Source organism: Ambystoma mexicanum, chromosome 12 (assembly GCF_040938575.1).
Source record: "Ambystoma mexicanum isolate Mex_15411 chromosome 12, UKY_AmexF1_1, whole genome shotgun sequence".
In the NCBI taxonomy this organism is placed as follows: Eukaryota; Metazoa; Chordata; class Amphibia; order Caudata; family Ambystomatidae; genus Ambystoma; species Ambystoma mexicanum.
The window spans coordinates 217955013-217972861 of record NC_090936.1 but is presented as its reverse complement, the minus strand read 5'-3'; positions in this window follow the sequence as shown (position 1 = coordinate 217972861).

Genomic DNA, 17849 nt, shown 5'->3' with positions numbered 1-17849 from the left:
TAAGTCATGAGTATTTGCCCAGTATGTGGCAAGCGAGTTCGCAATCCTGGACATTGGTGCTGTTATTCTCTCCTGATTGTGACTGTGTTTCAGTGCACCAGTAAAGGACACATGTGGGTGGAGAGTGAAACTATGTTTCAGAGGGCGGATGCAAACCCTTGGGTTTATATGAGGTTGGCAAGCTTGCCCAAGTATTTTGCTACCAGGATTGTACTCAGGTTGTCATGTACCCATTGCAGATGCTTACTCACAAGACCACAAGCACTTGTTTCGTATCGGAATTTCGTTTTCATGACAGATATCTGGGTTTAAAAGAAGAGCACCTTTTATACTTTGCAGCATATTTTTTGGAACATTTCCTCTCGCAGGTCATTTTTCTGGTGTTTATTACTTTTTTTTAAAGTCCAATCCTATTTTGTCTTGTGCACTTTTGTCTAAGGATTAGGCCTATTGAACTACATATGTATATTTCACTTTAAGATATATGTTCACTTACTGTGCATATATTCATGGGTGCCATCTTTTAATTTTCGCTATGGGACAAAAGCACCTGGGCATATGTTATTCTTGCAGCTGGTCATTTTTTTCCCTATTCTGTGCTGCTTAAATGCTATTAGCTGGGGTTATGCAATGTATCTCAACAGTCATCAAGAGACTGGCCATAAAACAAAGGGCGTGTAGCACGCTGCTCAACTAAAGTGTGCTATCCCCTGAAAATATTTTATCTCACTGCACATTGCCTAAAAAACATTTGAGTTCACAAACCCTGCAATATTTGATACATAACAATACCACTGTCAAAACAGGTCAAAATCAGTTCGGGATTGATTAACATCTTTGAGTGATGGGTTGCAAGATATTTAAATTATAGGTTGGCCGTGCCCAATGGCCAGGGCCGTGCCCAATGGCCATGGCTGAATGCCTTGGCTAGTGGTCTGGTAGTGTTCTAAAATATACAGTGGGCCATCCATAGGCCATGGCCACTGGCCATGTTCCAAAGAAATCTATGGAATAGCAAAACCCTTGATGTTAAGTTGAGAACTTAATGCAACAAAACCCCTGAAATACAGCTAAATCCACCTTAACTTTGAACCCCCTGTTGCACAACTTATAGCCACAATGATGACATCACAGATAACATCACTAATTACATGTAGGAGAACACTGATAACATCACAAATTTCATAACTGATCACATCAATGGTGACAATACTGATTACCTTGTATATAACAGATTACATCAATTATGGCATTAGACATAACATGATTGATGAGTTAGCTCATAAAACATAAAAACGGATTTTCTTAATAAAAATGTAGGCCATGGACTTGACCATGACAAAGGCTGTGGTCATTGCCCATCACCAATCTCCATAGCTAGTGCTCAGTTAGTATTGCAAAATACCAATGTGCATGGTTAAACGCCATGCCTAGTGGCCCCCCACTGTTTTAAAAATGCAGTGGGCAACGTTGAAAGCTGTAGTACATGCCCATAGCTAAAGGCCATAGCTAGTGCCCATTAATATGTTAGAATACACGTTCGGGACTGCCAAAGGCCACTATTGTGTTGAAGACCGGCGCTAGTGGCTCGTTAGTGTAAATGATATACAGTGTGCACGGCCGAAGGCCAAAGATAACGGCTAGTTAGTTTTGTATAATACACAGTGGGCACGTCCAAAGTCCATGGTTTATGGCATGTTAGTATTTTAAAACATACTGTTTATGGTCAAAGGCCATGGCTAGTGGCCCATTTATATATTAGAATATATAGTGGGTACAGCTAAAGCTCATGGCTTGTGGCTGATTAGTGTATACAATATACAGTGGACACATCTGAAAGCTGTAGCCACGGGTGAAGGCCAAAGTCTAGGGTTGGTGGCCTGTTAGTGTTATAAATATACAGACTTTGGCCAGTGTCCATGACAGAAGGGCGTGATAAGTACCCATTAATGTGTTAAAATATATTTGGCCATGCCCACTGACCATGGCTGAAGGCCATCCTTAATGCCGGTTACTGTTGTAATATAATTAGTGATGTCATCAGTGATGCAATCTGTGATGTCATCATTGTGGACATAGTCTCCACAACAGGGGTGCAAAGTTAAGGTGGCTTTAGCTGAATTTCAGGGGTTTTGTTGCATACATTTCCCACCTTAGCGTCCATGCAACTAAAGTATTTCCCTTGATCACGGCCGTGTAGGTATGGTTAAGATGCTAAACCCATCGAAAACCACTTTTGGACAGTTTATAACTTTGCTCACCCTGGAGGAATACTCACCAAACTTTGCAAAGTATATGGCCCGCTCTGAATTTCTTCAGCAAGTTTGGTGCGGTTTCGTGCAGGGGGGGCAAAGTTATAGGGGGGCCCCAAATTAATATTTATTTCCATAGACTGAATGGGCAAAAACTGCGCACGGCTACAGCCCAAATGGCTGGACGGATTTTAACAAAATTTGCGACAGGTTCCAAAAGCATGATTTTGTGTGTTCGGTGGAAATCCGACCAATACTTTTGTTGCAAAGAACTGAAACGTACGTCTCAAAAAATTAGTGATATCTGGATCCGCTCTGCTGACCCATTTCCCTGTTTGCTCGGTGGACAAAAGTCTCTTTGACTTGACTTGCAGTACGGCGTGATGTCGGCGAACATTGGATGCGGCCAGTGGTTGGCTGGAGGGAAGTGTGCTGTGCGTCGAAGTTTTTGGGAAACACTGCCATGGTGTATCGGAGGACAGAGCAGCGCTGAAAGGGACTGGCAAACATATTTTACGCCATGTGGTGGTGGGAAGAAGGGATGGAAAAGGTGGGGGCGTGAGAAGTGGTTCATTTGAGATATGTGATTATTAGGTGGACAAAGACGGTGGTGTGCATACAGTATCCGTGCGCACTGCGCCAATTCACCGGTCCCTGCCCAGTCAACTACCATGTGTGGTGAATGCAGGCAGTCTTCGTTATGGCACGAAAGCTTGTGCCGCGACCTGTTACCGTGGTGAATGGTGGCAGCTCAATTGCAGAAGGGGAGTGGATTGCAAAACATATACGCCATGTGGTGGTGGGAAGAAGGGATGGAAAGTGTAGGGGAGTGAGAAGTGGTTCATCTGAAATATGTCAAAAGGAGGACAAAGAAGTTGGTGTGCCTGCAGTATCCTTGCGTACATCGCCAATTCGCTGGTCGCTGCAAAGCCAACTACCATGTATGCTGAATGCAGGCAGCCTTCATTACGGCAAGATAGCTGGTGCAGACACCTCTTACCATGGTGACTTGTGGGAGCTGAATTGCAGAAGGCAAGTGCATTGCACATGAAATGAACATTGTGAGATAATGTGTACTACAGTGTGTAGCATGTGGTAAGCCTGTAGCCCATTCGATGCATGGATGGAGGCCTTGCACCGACAACTATGTGCCATGGTTGCAATTAGATTTAACATTGTTGTCTTCCATGTGTGGTTCGTCAGCATTGCATACATTGTTGATTCCATGGGTGTGGTGATTGTTAGCACATCCTACAGGGTTTACTCCATGGCTGCAGCTAATGGAGTGAACAGTTCTGCAGTGTGTGCCCTGGGTGCAGAGTTGGAATACTGTTAGTATAGAAGAGGCTAGGGTTGAAGTGCATCTTCTATATGCTTGGATACTTCAGTGTGTGAACTGGGTGCAGAATTTAAATAGTGTGTTCATAGAAGTGGATAGGGGTGAACTGCATATTTCATAGGATTGGGTAGCGTCCATTGTGCGGGGTGCAGACTACTGAACTGAACTATGAAGTATTGGTTTTGTGCACTGAATAGAGTGCTGGGAGCAGGGCCACTATTGCAAGAAAAATGTGTAGGTTTGGCAGTAACACCATACTATGTGAATGAAAGTGAGTAGGGGTGCCGGAGGCTGTGTTATGTTCCTAGATTCTGCTAACTGTTGCATCTTTCCATGCATAGCTGTATTACAGTGCAGAGGTTGGGTAGCAGTGCCGGTGGCTGTGGTACGTGTGTGGAGTGTGGTACTTAGTCACATGTTGCCATGCATGGCTGCATTACGTTCCGGTGGGTGCGGGCAAGGCCTAGACTATTGGGTGCATGGCCAAAGACCTTAGGCCGTAGGCAATGCACCCAATAGTCTAGGCCTTGCCCACACCCACTGCAGCAATGCAGTTTAGACTACATCTCTCAGAGGGTGGTCACCTTTACAGAATGGTTGTGGAGCACATTTTAGACTTGATAGAGCACCAGAAGTCAGCTGGCATGCATATTTTGTTGGTTGGTTCGGTTGGCAGTAACACCATCGTGTGTGAATGAAAGTGGATAGGGGTGCCGGAGGCTGTGTTGAGTTTGTAGATTCTTCCAAATGTTGCATGTTTATGTGCATAGCTTTATAACAATGCAGAGGTTGTGTAGGAGTGCTGGTAGCTGTGGTACATGTGTGGATTGTGGTAGTTGGTGACATGTTGCCATGCATGGCTGGATTACGTTGCAGTGGGTGTGGCCAAGGACTAGACTATTGGGTGCATGGCCCAAGACTGTAGGCCATAGGCCATGCACCCGAAAGCCAAGGCCTTCGCCACACCCACCAAAGCAATGCAGTTTTGACTGCATCTCTCAGAGGGTGGTCACCTTTACAGAATAGTTGTGGAGCACATTTTACTCTTCATAGAGCACCAGAAGTGAGCTGACATGTATATATTGTTGATTCCATGGGTGTGGTCATTGTTAGAATATCCTACAGTTTTCGGTGTATGGCTAGAGATTGTGCAGTAAAAAGTCCTTCAATGTGCCTACTGGGTGCACTGTTGGAACACTGTCAGTATAGAAGAGGGTAGGGTTGAAGTGAATCTTCCATGTGCTTGGATACTCTGGTTTGTGCAGCTTCCTGTGAGTAGGCCCAATGTTGTGAAAATTGTGTGGTTTGGTTGGCAGTGACGCAATACTTTCTGAATGGAAGTGGGTAGGGGTGGCAAAGGCAGTGGTATGTTTGTGGTATTTGCTAACTGCTATATGTTTCCATGCATCATTGTGTTATGGTGCTGGGGTTGGGTAGAAGTGCCACTGGTTATGTTACGTTTGTGGATTGTGGTTTCTGCCCACATTTTCGCATGCATGGCTCCGTTATGTTGTGCTGGGCGTGAGCAAGCAGTAGACTGTTGTGTACATGGTCAAAAGCATGATGGGTGTCGCTCTGGATGATTTTGGATGCTGAAATTTTGGACTCTTTTCCAGACCTTTGCACTGGAGGTGCTTTGGAAGCACATGCGGCAAGTACTCAGAATGTTCAATGGTAAATATGGAGTGCTGTACAGAAACAATAGTGTTGGATGGAAAGGTCTTGGATGTGATTGCTGCATGCGTGCGTGAATATTTCACAGAACTCAAGGAGGGAGTGCTGGAAAAAGTACAGTGTAGAGGAGAGCAGGACTGTCCCTGCTTTACTGGGGCCCAGCCCTCACTGTAGTTGGGAAAGCGCACATGCCACATCCTGCCATTCCGAGCCTGGTGGGCATGCAAATGGAACTGTGGGGATTATGGAATCAGGTGTCAATGGTGTGGTTCACAGGAAGGGGTAGTACTACTTTTTCCCCAATACTCTCTGTGTAATGAGGTTGGTAGAGATGGTGAGATGCACAGTGCTGATCATGGGTGATACCTTTGTACAAGATCTGCACAGGTATACCGAGCAAAGAGGCATTTGTTTGTTTTGTTTGTTTGTTTGTTTTATTCATTTGTAGTGCGCACCAGACCCGAGGGTATAAGGGCGCATGAGCAACAAGCATATTGTCAGCTTGTTTAGGAAGGCTTTATTACAAGTTGCTCGGCCAGGCGACTCTTTAAAATCCCTTATAATTTCTGATGTGAAGTGTGTGAATATTGACCACAAAGTGATAGAAATCCAACAGTTACTGTAAATGTCGCAGGTCACAGGATTAAGACAGTAATAAAGCCCAACCGTCAGCCAATTAAGTAGTAGAAAATGAGAACTCCAGGACTCAGCGCCATTGAGAATGCATGTGCTTGATTTTAATGGTCAATCAAACAAAAAATTGCCCTCTTTAAATTGATTACACGTGTTTCGGCTCGCCTGAGCCTTTTTCAAATCTGGGCTATTGGTATGCACAAAAATGTATTAATTAAGAAATTTACCAAAGTAATCCATGAAACACATAGAAGAAAGAAAAATAAAATAATACATATAAATAATCATCAATTGCAAAATCATTGTAACAACATCCCCCAAATTAAGACAGTGATACAAACAATATGATAAAAGACAGAAAAATGAGGGTTGGCGAAAGGGAGGATTGGATGGGATCAAGAAAACAAGACCAGTAATTTTGTGATACAAGAAACACAGGAGAAAAGAACATAAAAAGAAATCCATTAGTTCAATAGTTGATGTATGCGGTTCTCAAATCTACGTCCAGCATAAAGTATATAACAAGAACCCAAAGGTTTGCTTACCCGTGGATAACGTGAAAAATCCATACAACTGTTGTCAGTTAAGTAATAGCGGGGTCAATTCCCCAAGTCAAATAATCTGTAATAAGAATGTTACGCATATTGCTATATTACCAAATGTACCTAAGAACCATATTGATATACTATATAGCATTCATAGTAATGTTGGAGTTCAAAACCTCATGCTATTCTTAAAATAGATATATTGTTGTCCAAAAGTCCATATACAAAAACCATCCAGAACATGGTAGGGTGTGAAGAGCCTTTGAACAACTAATGATCACTCAGCATTCTATTAAAGCGCAAAATCACTATGTGTAGTCTGTGTGTCATTTCAAACAAAATGCGCTGCGGATCGCCAGTCTCCGTAAAGCAAATAATAGTACAAAGAAGTGTTAAACTAGTACACCCAAATCTGATCGCTATATAGAATTCAGGCTGGTATTGCTAATAACGAAAGCGAATTTACCCTTTTGTTTAGAATCGCACACGTCGGCCGACGCCATTTCAGGAACTGGGTTGATGTATGGTCACCATGGCAACGTGGTCACGCGTTGCCAGGGTGCACACACACATCCAATTGCCCAGTCACTGAAAGAAATGGCCGCCACTACTAAATGGTGAATATGCCATGCCGATCTGATGCTCACTCATATTATTCTGAATACCTGTTATATTTAGTTAACTAATACGATTCCTCCTTTAATGCCTAAAACTCCAGCATAAAAAAACGTGACTGTTGCGGTGTTGAAATGGAAATCTTAGCAGGTACGTGCATTTTGCGTTTGGATGTCTTCTAATAAATCTTGATAGGCTGCTCGTAATTTTAATAGCCACAAATGCCTGTTGTGTTCAATCACCATATTTCTGCCAATGTTTGTCTTCACTTGATCTACACTTGAAAACGGGTATATCCCCAATAGTGGGGACCTGCTGTATTCATAAATATGGGTTTCAGCAGTAGAATGACATTGCTCTAAACCTGTTTCCAGTGTGGGGTCTTTTTATCTGTAGAGCCACCTTGGGAAATCTTGATCTGTCTATGGGATAGTAAAGTTATATAGTACCCGTAATAGACAGCGCAGATCTGTTACTTTGTAGATGGATACTCAGTCCCAGGTGTAAACTTTACTTTCACGTTGACACTCTACCTATGGTGACCAAGGAAGCACAAGAGTTGAACAACCTTTATGTTGTTCCGGTAATTCAAAAATGAATTCTCTTTGACCTCTTTTACTATCTCCCCCTTTTTGTAAGTGGCACATCAGCGCTTCCTAGGGAAAGGTTCCTTGAAACCCTTTTGAGTGAGGTTAAAGGATACGGATAGACAGTATTTTCCTTTCTGTCCTACTGTCTTTCTAAGGTAACCTTGTGTCTCCTTTGGCCACACTCTGCACAGCGCTTTGGTTCCATACCTAATGGGTCTCTCTACTGCCCTCTCAAAATGATACACAGTTGTGTGTTGCGCTCCTTTGTTGTGTTACAAGATAAGAGAGGCCCATGCAGGTGGCCAAGCGCACACAGAATTTAATGCACAAAAGGTTGGAAACTGAAGCAGATTCAAGGTGAACCAACATGTGACCAGACAGGTGCGAAGATGTACCACCGCCTGATGTCATCCAGAACCAGAGGATGACATAACTTTTCCTGATAATAGACTACAGATCCAAGGCCATACTGAGCCAACTAATTGACACACAGCCCTATAACACTGATTGATGGAAGGGAGGAAGGGTGAATCTTGGGACACTAGGCACCTGTGGTTCGACTCTAAAGCTGGTAATTGAAAAGGAGACTTATGTTTAGGGGTGTAACTTGCCCAATCACAAGGGATCATGTAATCTAGTGTCCTATAGACACTGTAACCAATGATACGTCAGACTTGTAGTGACGTCAATCATGTGTGGTGTAGAGGGAAGGGCGTAGACGCCTCCCCCCCAATAAGAGTTATCCAATCCACTTGCATTATTTCCATATTCAGATATAGCACCTATACTTAAGTTACCTTTCCCAACCAATTGTATTACATGATGATTTTTTGTAGAAGTAGACGTCAATGATGACCAATTCTGCCCATAAAAGAGGCTGTTGGACTAATGTTCGAGGAAGTCGGGGTGAGGCAGATGTTCGTGATGCTGCTGATTTCCATAAGCTGATGTATGTATCATTAAACTGACTTCCCTTTGCCAATTTACTGAGTCCTGATTATTGATCCTTGCTGGAGTATGTGAATCCTGCACTCTGTCCTCGCATGGTGCAGCTATGTTGTATTACTAGTTTTCGAGGGTGAGTACTGACAATGGGCCCGTCAGTAATTTCCTCTCCTTGTCAACACTTGGTAGCAGAGGATGGTTTCGGCCATCGATCATAGATTATCGATTGATATAGTATAAAACACATTTAGACCGACGACACGAAGTAACTCTGGGCCTTCTGTTACATCACGAGTCCTTTCGCTATTCCGGCTGAGTAGGCTGAGAAGCTCCCGGTGGACAATGATAGTGTAATCATTCCCAAAAAATCTGCAGTGGGTCTGAAGGAACCCGCCTTTCCAAGCATAACCCTTCTCATTCCCACGGGCAGCGGATCAGATGAAAACCATAAAAGCAGGAAGAGGAAGGGGCGGTGATCCTGAAGTTCCAGAGAGGAAAAGAGGCGATCGGTGAGTGAAAACAACAAAACTCATTACCTTGGCAAATGTCTTATAGGCCTTAGAGTAAGAATGGGAAAGGTAACGGAGGGTGTGGAGAAGATTATACAGTTAAAAGTAGGAAAGACTGTAGAGATATAAAGGGTAAAAACCCGGGCACCTGAAGTAATTGGGAGGAATACCGGGGGGTACCCGAGAAAAAAACTGTAAGGAATACCGGGGTGGGGGGCACCCGAGAAAAATGTTTGCCTTGTTCCTGCGCTTTAAAGAGTGGTCAGAAGGAACTTGAACCCAGAGCCCACACAGGGGGGACTTTAGGCTATGATGACTTTTAAAGACGTCATAAAGGGGTTAGTTCAAATCCTATGACGGGGTAACAATTAGAAGGCAGGTATACGTATGACCAATGACCAGCTGGTGTCCGTCTAGTCTGTCACGCGTCTGCCCTATATGTTCTTTGTATGCTGAATGTGGAATTATTGTGTTATTAATTGATGGCAATGTATTTTTGCCTTACGCGATTCTGTAAATGAGAAGGAATCGCCACTGAATTGATGTGTTTTGAGTAAAACTGTTGGTATAAAGTTTTGCAGAAAAATCGGATTGGAGCTCGCGTATGTGGTGCTTGCTCATAATAGCGTGAAGTTGAAAAACTGTATGAACTTTGTTGATGACAACATTAAGGATGGAAGAAGTTACCCCACTTGCAGACTTATGCAAGCAGTTGCCAAAGCACGCAACAAAATTGAAGAAATATAGCCAGGAGCGGGTTAAGGGCACCGCAAAAAAAATGTGTATGCCGTGGCCCCAAAATGGTTCACTGTCAAAGGCTGACCACCTTCCTACATGCCACATATAGCGGGAAGAAGCTCGAAAAATGCCTTGTTATTCTCGAGCTTTGGAAAATGTTTGAACAAACCAAAGAAGAAGAACCCCCCGCAGACTGGATATTAAATGTATGTACGGAGGGGGATGAGATGCCTACTGCGCGACCTGCCCCGCCAGAACCAGTTGTTGAGGGAAGTAAGTCGGAGGGTCTTTACCCACTAAGAGAGCTTAAGGCAGCCACAGGTTATAGCAACCCTGCATACGAGTCACCTGCGTGTAGCAGCGACGAGACGAAAGAGAAGGAACATGAAATTGACTCGGCCTCCACAGTCCCATGGGGAAAAGAGAGGCGAGGTGAGGAAAGGAAGGACCAGGCACAAACAAGTGCACCTCTAGATAGGGAGAGAGAGGGAAAGAAGCGGAAAGGAACCAATGAGTTAACATGTACAAAGGACGAATGGATGGGAGGGCAGATACTATTGAAATTAGATGGAAAATGAAGTGATGGTGCAAGGCCGAGTGAACGGTCAGATGAGGGGCAAAGAAAGGAAAGAGAAAAAGAAGTGGACATAAGAAATGAGAGGGCAAGAAAAGAAGGATAGGTTGAGGCGAGAACAACTATATCGCAAAGAGCAAAGTATACCGCTCAGTCGCACGCAATATGCAGCCTATGAAAAGTACAGGCAGAACATGCTTAGGTTAGAGGAAGAGAAGAGAGTGCACGAAAGACAGGTAAAAAAGCGAGAAGACGAGGAAAGTAGAAGGGCAAAAGAACGTAGAAATGAACGGATGAGGGAAGTAGGCAAGGCTAGAGAGGAAGCGAAGAAGCGGAGAAAAATGGATGAGGAAGCAGAGCGTAAACGCAGGTAAAGGGCGCAAGATTTAGAATATTTGCAACGGGAAGTTAAAAAACCCAATCCTGTTGTAGACTGGGAATTCTTTCCTGCAAATGATGTGGTACCAAGTACAAGCGGACAATTATTGATGATGACTTCGACACCCAAAGCATTGGGGAAGCGATTGATAAAATATATGATGAGATGGGACTGGAACGAATCTCCCAAGAAGGAAGGGAAGATGAGCGCCTAGAGAGAACTCAATTATATGAGACTGAGGTTGTCACCTGAAGTAGTGAGAGTAGGGGACGTTCCCTAGATAGACTAGAAGATGGGCAGAACGAAGATGATGCAAGAAGTTGTGCAAACTGGGAGTATTCAGAGTCAGACTCTGATGGAGAAGCGGAGAAAGTGATGTATGACGAAGGGAGGCGGTGCGAAACGCGGCTCCCAGGGAGTCGAGAGGTACGGTGGTCAGACGCGGGCAAGTCCATAAGTAGGACACCAAAGTCCGCTGGACAGTCCAGCTGAGATGAAGACATGCGCCCCGGTCAGAGGGGGCGTCGACACCTGCCTATACTGATAGATTAAGGGCATTGCCAGGTAGACGGCAAGGCGGGAACGCCACCCCGGCGAGAGACCGAGGAGGTGTAGAGAAGGGAAAGGAAGATTGTGCATTCCAATTCCCACTGTTAGAAAAGGGGGGAGCAAGACCGCAATATATTCCATGGCCACACATGGACCGAGAGAATCTCAAAAATAATCTTCCAATGTTGACATCAGGAGCCAGGAAGTGGATACATGAGCTTGAAAAGATGACGGGGGTGTCTCCCTAGCCATAGGGGACATCAAGGGTCTCCTAATTGCTATACTCGGAGAAAGAGCAGACGATGTGTGGAAAAGGGCAAGCTACCCTAGGGTAACCATAACTAACACCTCTCATGACGGAGCGCCATTTAATAACTGTAGAGCAGCAGTATGGAAAGCGCTGCATACGCTGTATCCAGACACGTCTGATATGGGAGCTATAATGACTCGAAAAATGAAGGAGTCAGAGGATCTGTTACTTTATATCCAGAATTTTCAAGACGCGTGAGTGCTCGAAACACATGAGTCTTGGACAGAATCAATCCCTGTATTCTACCATATATTGTGCCAAGGGTTACCCGAACTGGTGCAAAAACAGCTCAAAAAATTGGTAGGAATAGAAGCTAAACCGTGGGCTGAGATCCAGTTGACAATTGCACATTACTGTAGGCTGTTGCGAGAAAAGAATTGAAAGAAAGAGGCAACGCGTAAGGGAGAAGAAGCGAAGCTGGTGCAGAGGAAGCTGTCAAAATATGCTCTCGAGGGAGCGAGGCTAACAAGCCCAGCCGAATCAAGTGCACCGCGTGCAGCTAACCCGCCCCAGAGTAATCAGGGTAACGCGGGATATTACCCAGGAGGAAGGGGATTTGGAGGAAGAGGATGGCAGAGCAATCAGGGAGGCTTTAGAAGTAACGAAGGAGGTTTTCAAAATGTTGAAGGTGGTATCCAGAGCGCACCAATGGCCAGTCCAGCTATGCCAGATGGACAGATGGCCCGACCACTGCCAGTGTGTTGGCTATGTGGAGTGACAGGACATGTGGCACGCATGTGCAGAAGCCAAGGCATGTGGGAGAAAAACCAAGGGATGGGGACAGGCATGGCGAATCAACCTGCTACCCCACAACAGGGCAATGCACAAAACTATACCGTGCAGCAGCAGGCAGCTGGCTTGCAGCAAGGTGCACAGCAAATGGTCCAACCACTGAACATGGGGAATGTACCGCAGGGACAACCCCAGCAGACACTGCCACAAGTGGTTCAGGACACTAATTCAGGTGGAGGAAACCCACAGGTGTACAATGGACTGAACCTATATATGAAATAGGATGGCTCACAGGGAACTCTGATGTTTTCTATCCTATCAGTGACACCTTACCCTAACAGGGAACCAAGGTTAAATGTCACCATAGGGGGGAAAGAATATTCCTTCTTAGTTGACACGGGTACAACGCGCTCGTGCATCCTTGTCCGGCGAGGCAATAGATACCCAGAGTTTTACTGGAGCTCATAGCAGAGTTCCCTTTACTGATGCACTCCCAGTTTCTGTGGGAGAGTGTAACATGAATGTACCTTTATTGTATTCTCGACAGTCCCCAGTAAATATCATGGGTCGGGACTTGATGACAAAGTTGAATATGACCATCTCATTCACTGAGGATGGCATAGTGTGCTCCACCCCAGGAATGCATTATTCAAACGTGTGCAAAATGATCAGAGCATACTCTGGACGTGCAGCTATGAGAGCTGTACCGCTAGATCCAGAAGTATTTGCATATGGCGTACTAGTGCTTATGGCGGGGTTGCCAGGCCTCGCAGACAAAACTATGAGAACTCTGGATGAGTTTCTATTCAGACCAAGAATACCCATGCACGAAGAGGAGGGACAAGTATTTCCCTTAATGATACACTCTGCCGCAGTGCGAGGAAAAGTGGTATTGGTTGAGGGATGTGACAATGAGGGCAGACCTTGGTGTGCGATTGTCGCCATCGAAGAAGGGTATCGAGTGACTGACATCACCGATGATGATCTGTTCGAAGGACACCATGACCTAGAAGAGACGCGGGTGGAAGTGGGTCTCATATTTTGGGTCAAAATGATCAGGCGGGAGGTACCGCAGAGGATGATGTTAGCATTACTACGTCCAGAATACTTTGATAATGACATGGCCCTGGTGCCAGCCAAGGTATGGACTACAGGGCCCTATTGCGTAGGTCTCCTGAAAGGGGCCGGCGAAGTAAAAATTAAATTGAAACCAGGAGCAATTCTGCCACGGGCACGATAGTATCCCATGTCCAGAGAAGCGGATGATGGGATTGCAAAGAAAATCTCTGCCATGATGAAGCAGGGCATCTTTGTGACGTCAGAATCACATTGTAACACTGTGATTTATCCTGTCAAGAAATCAAAGGGAGGGTCTTGGCATTTAATCCAGGATTTACGAGCATTGAACAACATAGTCAAAGCCGAGTTCCCTCTAGTCCCGAATCCATCCACAATTTTGTGCAACATACCCACTGAGGAAAAATACTTCACAGTGATCGATTTGAAAAATGCATTTTTCTCGATTCCATTGCACCGTGACTCACAAGACCTGACGTCATTTACTTTCAGACAAATGCGCCTGAAAAGTACGAGGCTGCCACAGGGGTATTGCGAGTCTCCATCCATTTTCAACAGAGTCCTGCAAATGGACCTAAGCAATATTGCAGTGGACAGTGCTGTTTTGCAGTATGTAGATGACATTCTAATCTGCAGCATCACTGAAGAGCAATGCCGACAGGACTCTGTCCAGCTATTGACTACACTGGCTGAAAAAGGATACAAAGTAGGCAAGGACAAGCTGCAGTACTGCCAACAGGAGGTGTTGTACATAGGGCAACTAATCTCACATGAGGGGAAAAAGGTAACCCCAGAAAGGGCCGAGGCTATCATGCACACGGCCATGCCACGCACAATAAAGTAAATGCAAAGCTTCTTAGGCTTGTGCAAATATGTCAGAGCATGGGTCTTTGACTACAGCCCTTAAAAAGGCCCAGGCAACAAGAGAAGAAATTGAATGGAATGAAGAAATGGAGAAGAGGTTTACAGAACTCAAGGGGGCAATTTGTAAGGCCCCAGTTCTCGGGATTCCTAATTATGCGGAGGAATTCTATCTGTTCTCTCATACCGATGGCAGTGTTATGACAGCAGTGCTCGCGCAGCGAACCTCATTGGAATATAAACCCCTAGCATATTACAGCGGGAGTCTGGACCCGGTCATGAAGGGCCACTTCCCGTGCGAACAAAATGTAGCTGCCGCCGCGTTCACCATTGAGAAGGCGTCATCCATTGTGATGGGGTGCTCCATGACATTATATGTTGAGCACTCACTATTCCCCATACTAGAGAAGCCAAAGGGCACGCTGACTTCGCAAAGAGCATCAGCCTAAGAGGTGATTATCTCTAATCCATCGATCAAAATAGTGCAATGCAAAACGGTGAACCCTGCTATGTTTATAGCCAAGCCAGTCACAGAGGGAGAACCTGTGCATGACTATGTAAACTATGAAGAATACTATGATGAGATCCCCAGGGTCAAGGAAAATGCCCTGCCAAGTGGAGAGATTGTCTTTATTGACGGGTCATCAAGAATTGACCAAGATGACGGGCAGAGGTATACAGGCATGGCCGTAATCAAACACATGGCAATGGAGAGTTCAGAGTACTTGTCAGTGCGCGAATACCATCTCACTATTCGGCACAGGCTGCAGAACTAGTGGCATTGATACTCGCCATCGAGAACCATGCAGACCAGGAAGTAACAGTGTACAGCGACTCCGCCTATGTGACGTCAACAGTGCACGCAGGATTAGCGCGCTGGAAGAGGAAGGGCTACCTCCGAGCAGTCGGAACACCAGTGCAACAAGCAGCCTTGTTGGACAGGCTGATAAAAGCACTGCAGCTCCCAGTGGGCATAGCGGTCGTAAAATGCACCGCTCATACCAAAGGGACAGATTTTGTGTCACATGGAAATCATGAAGCGGACACGGAAGCCAAATGGATGGCATCCAAAACTGAAACAATCATGGACGTGGAGGTGGCACGTACCCATGAACGAATGGTGGTAGCACGAGCCACTCCAGAAGCCTATAGCAATATGGGGCAGTCTCAATTGATGGAGCTCTAGGGGGAGGCACCTCAGGAGGAGAAAAATGTATGGAAGCGTTGAGGGTGTTCTTTTAACCCCTCTGACGGATGGTGGAGGCAAGACAGCACTGGTAAACCAGTAATGCCTGTCGCCCTTCTAAAAGTAGCGCTAAAACACCTTCACTACCCCATTCGTATGTCAAAAGAAAATCTTGCTGCAACGCTTGCGGAAGACTGGTTTATACTGAATTTAGCCGAGCATGTTGCATTCTTTATGGTAAACTGCATTATCTGCCAGCAATTCACTTCTGGGCACACATTAAAAGTAGTGAGAGGAGTCATCCCCAGATCAAATGGACCTTTCCAGCACCTACATATTGATTATGTCGATATGATTCAGGCGTGTAATGGGTACAGGTATCTACTTGTGGTGGTGTGTCCCTTTTCCAGATTGGTAGAGGCAGGCCCCTGTACACACCCTGACGCTGCCTGTGCTGCTAAATTCCTGGTGAGGGAGGTTTTCCCTAGATGTGGGGTGTGCTTGGTAATGAGATCTGATAATGGGGCACATTTTGTAAATGCAGTATTTGAGCAAATTAGCTTGTTGCTTGGTATAAAGCACAAATTCTCGTCGGCGTATCACCCAGAGGGAAACGGGATATGTGAACGGATATACGGCTTGCTTAAGGAAAGGATAGCCAAGTTGAAGCTCACATTAAGAAACGGATGGATGCACTGCCTACCACTGGCATTGTATGCTCTTTGGAACCAGCCAGGCTCCGACCATCATCTAACGTCGCAGGGAGGTTCTGGGAGAGGAGATTAAGGCCTATCTGGATTGTCTCACATCCAGTTCCACTCTCATTTCAGACAGTGCTGATGCCGATGCAGCTCATAGCCTATGCACGCCTCTTGTCTTCCCTGGAGATCGCGTCCTCGTGAAGAATTTCACCAGAAAAAGGTGGGACGAGCCGAGGTTTAATGGCCCGTTTATCGTAGAGGACTGCACCCCATCAGCTATCAAGCTCAAAGGCAGAAGAGCCTGGATTTTCACGAATGATATAAAACTCTTTATAGGAGAGAGCACTCCTACTACATTTACTGCCGAGGAATCCACAGACAACGGGGAAGGACCACAGCACGTGCAGACAAGATCTATGGCAAGGAAGAAGGGCGCATGAGCAGACAAGTTACAAGAACGAAGATAAAAAAAATACAAAATAAAAAAAAATACAAAAGTGAGACTTTCAAAACAAGACAGTTCTTCAAACCAAGTGAAAGGTGACAAAAGGACAATTAAATGAACATTCAATGTAGCCAACAAAAGAACTTTTGTGAAAATCTTGTCCACACTGAACCTTTACTTTAGGCATAAAAAAGACAATAAGAAGCACGCAAACACTGTGTGCAGCCAAAGGTGCAGGGTAAAAGAAGAAAATCGCGTACTCATATCAACAGAAGCGCTAATTTCATGAACATTAAAAGCCACACAAAGCATTTAAAGCCTAAGACTCTGATTAGAAGTAAAAGTAAAATCAAGACTTTGTTCATGGACATATGGTTCATCCCAGCAGAAGTCTCAAGTGGGATGTGCTCACGTATTTTCAGCTGGTAGTACTGTCCTACCCTTCACTTAGAGGCAGAGAAGCCAGCGTTACTGAATTCATTCAAGACCCTGCAAACAAGAAAATAATCCGACAACTACTGGCTGTCATAACAGAAACTTTCATTACACTACCCGAACACAGTGGAAAAGACACAGATGCTTCCACCACAAGTAATCATTGACGAGATCACATATTCTTTGTTCTTCCACATCATCAAAGAATGTCCAGGACTTATCGGGAGAACTACAGATACATTGACATTTATTAGAGATCCAAAAAACAATTACTTTCTCAACCAAGTGTGGTGCAAGCTGAACCAAGTGGTTGCAACTCACGCAGCAGGAACGTGCAAAACGTGTTCGCATCAAAAGAATGGACTGTGATTAGGACCCAGCAAACGAGGCAAATGTCCCTATCACCTGAGGATACACGGCTGACACACAATGTTTTATTTCGATTAGTCACAGACTATCCGGAAATGGTGGGGAGACCTGCAGATGTTGACGTCATCACCTTTCTTAGGAATCCGGCCAACACATGGGTGCACTCCTCCAAGGCATCATGCTCCAGGTGGAGCTGTCCAATTTCCAGCGAGAATTCCTGAGGAGATTCCAGTGAGACTAGCCAACGGGGGACAGATCGAAGAAAAAAAAACAACTGACCACACTGCAAGAGAAGGCCTGTGACTTTAGAGCTAAAGAACCAGACAAATGTCATTAACACCTGAAGACAGTCGTTATGCTTTTCGTGTTTTCTTTCATCTCATTGAAAACT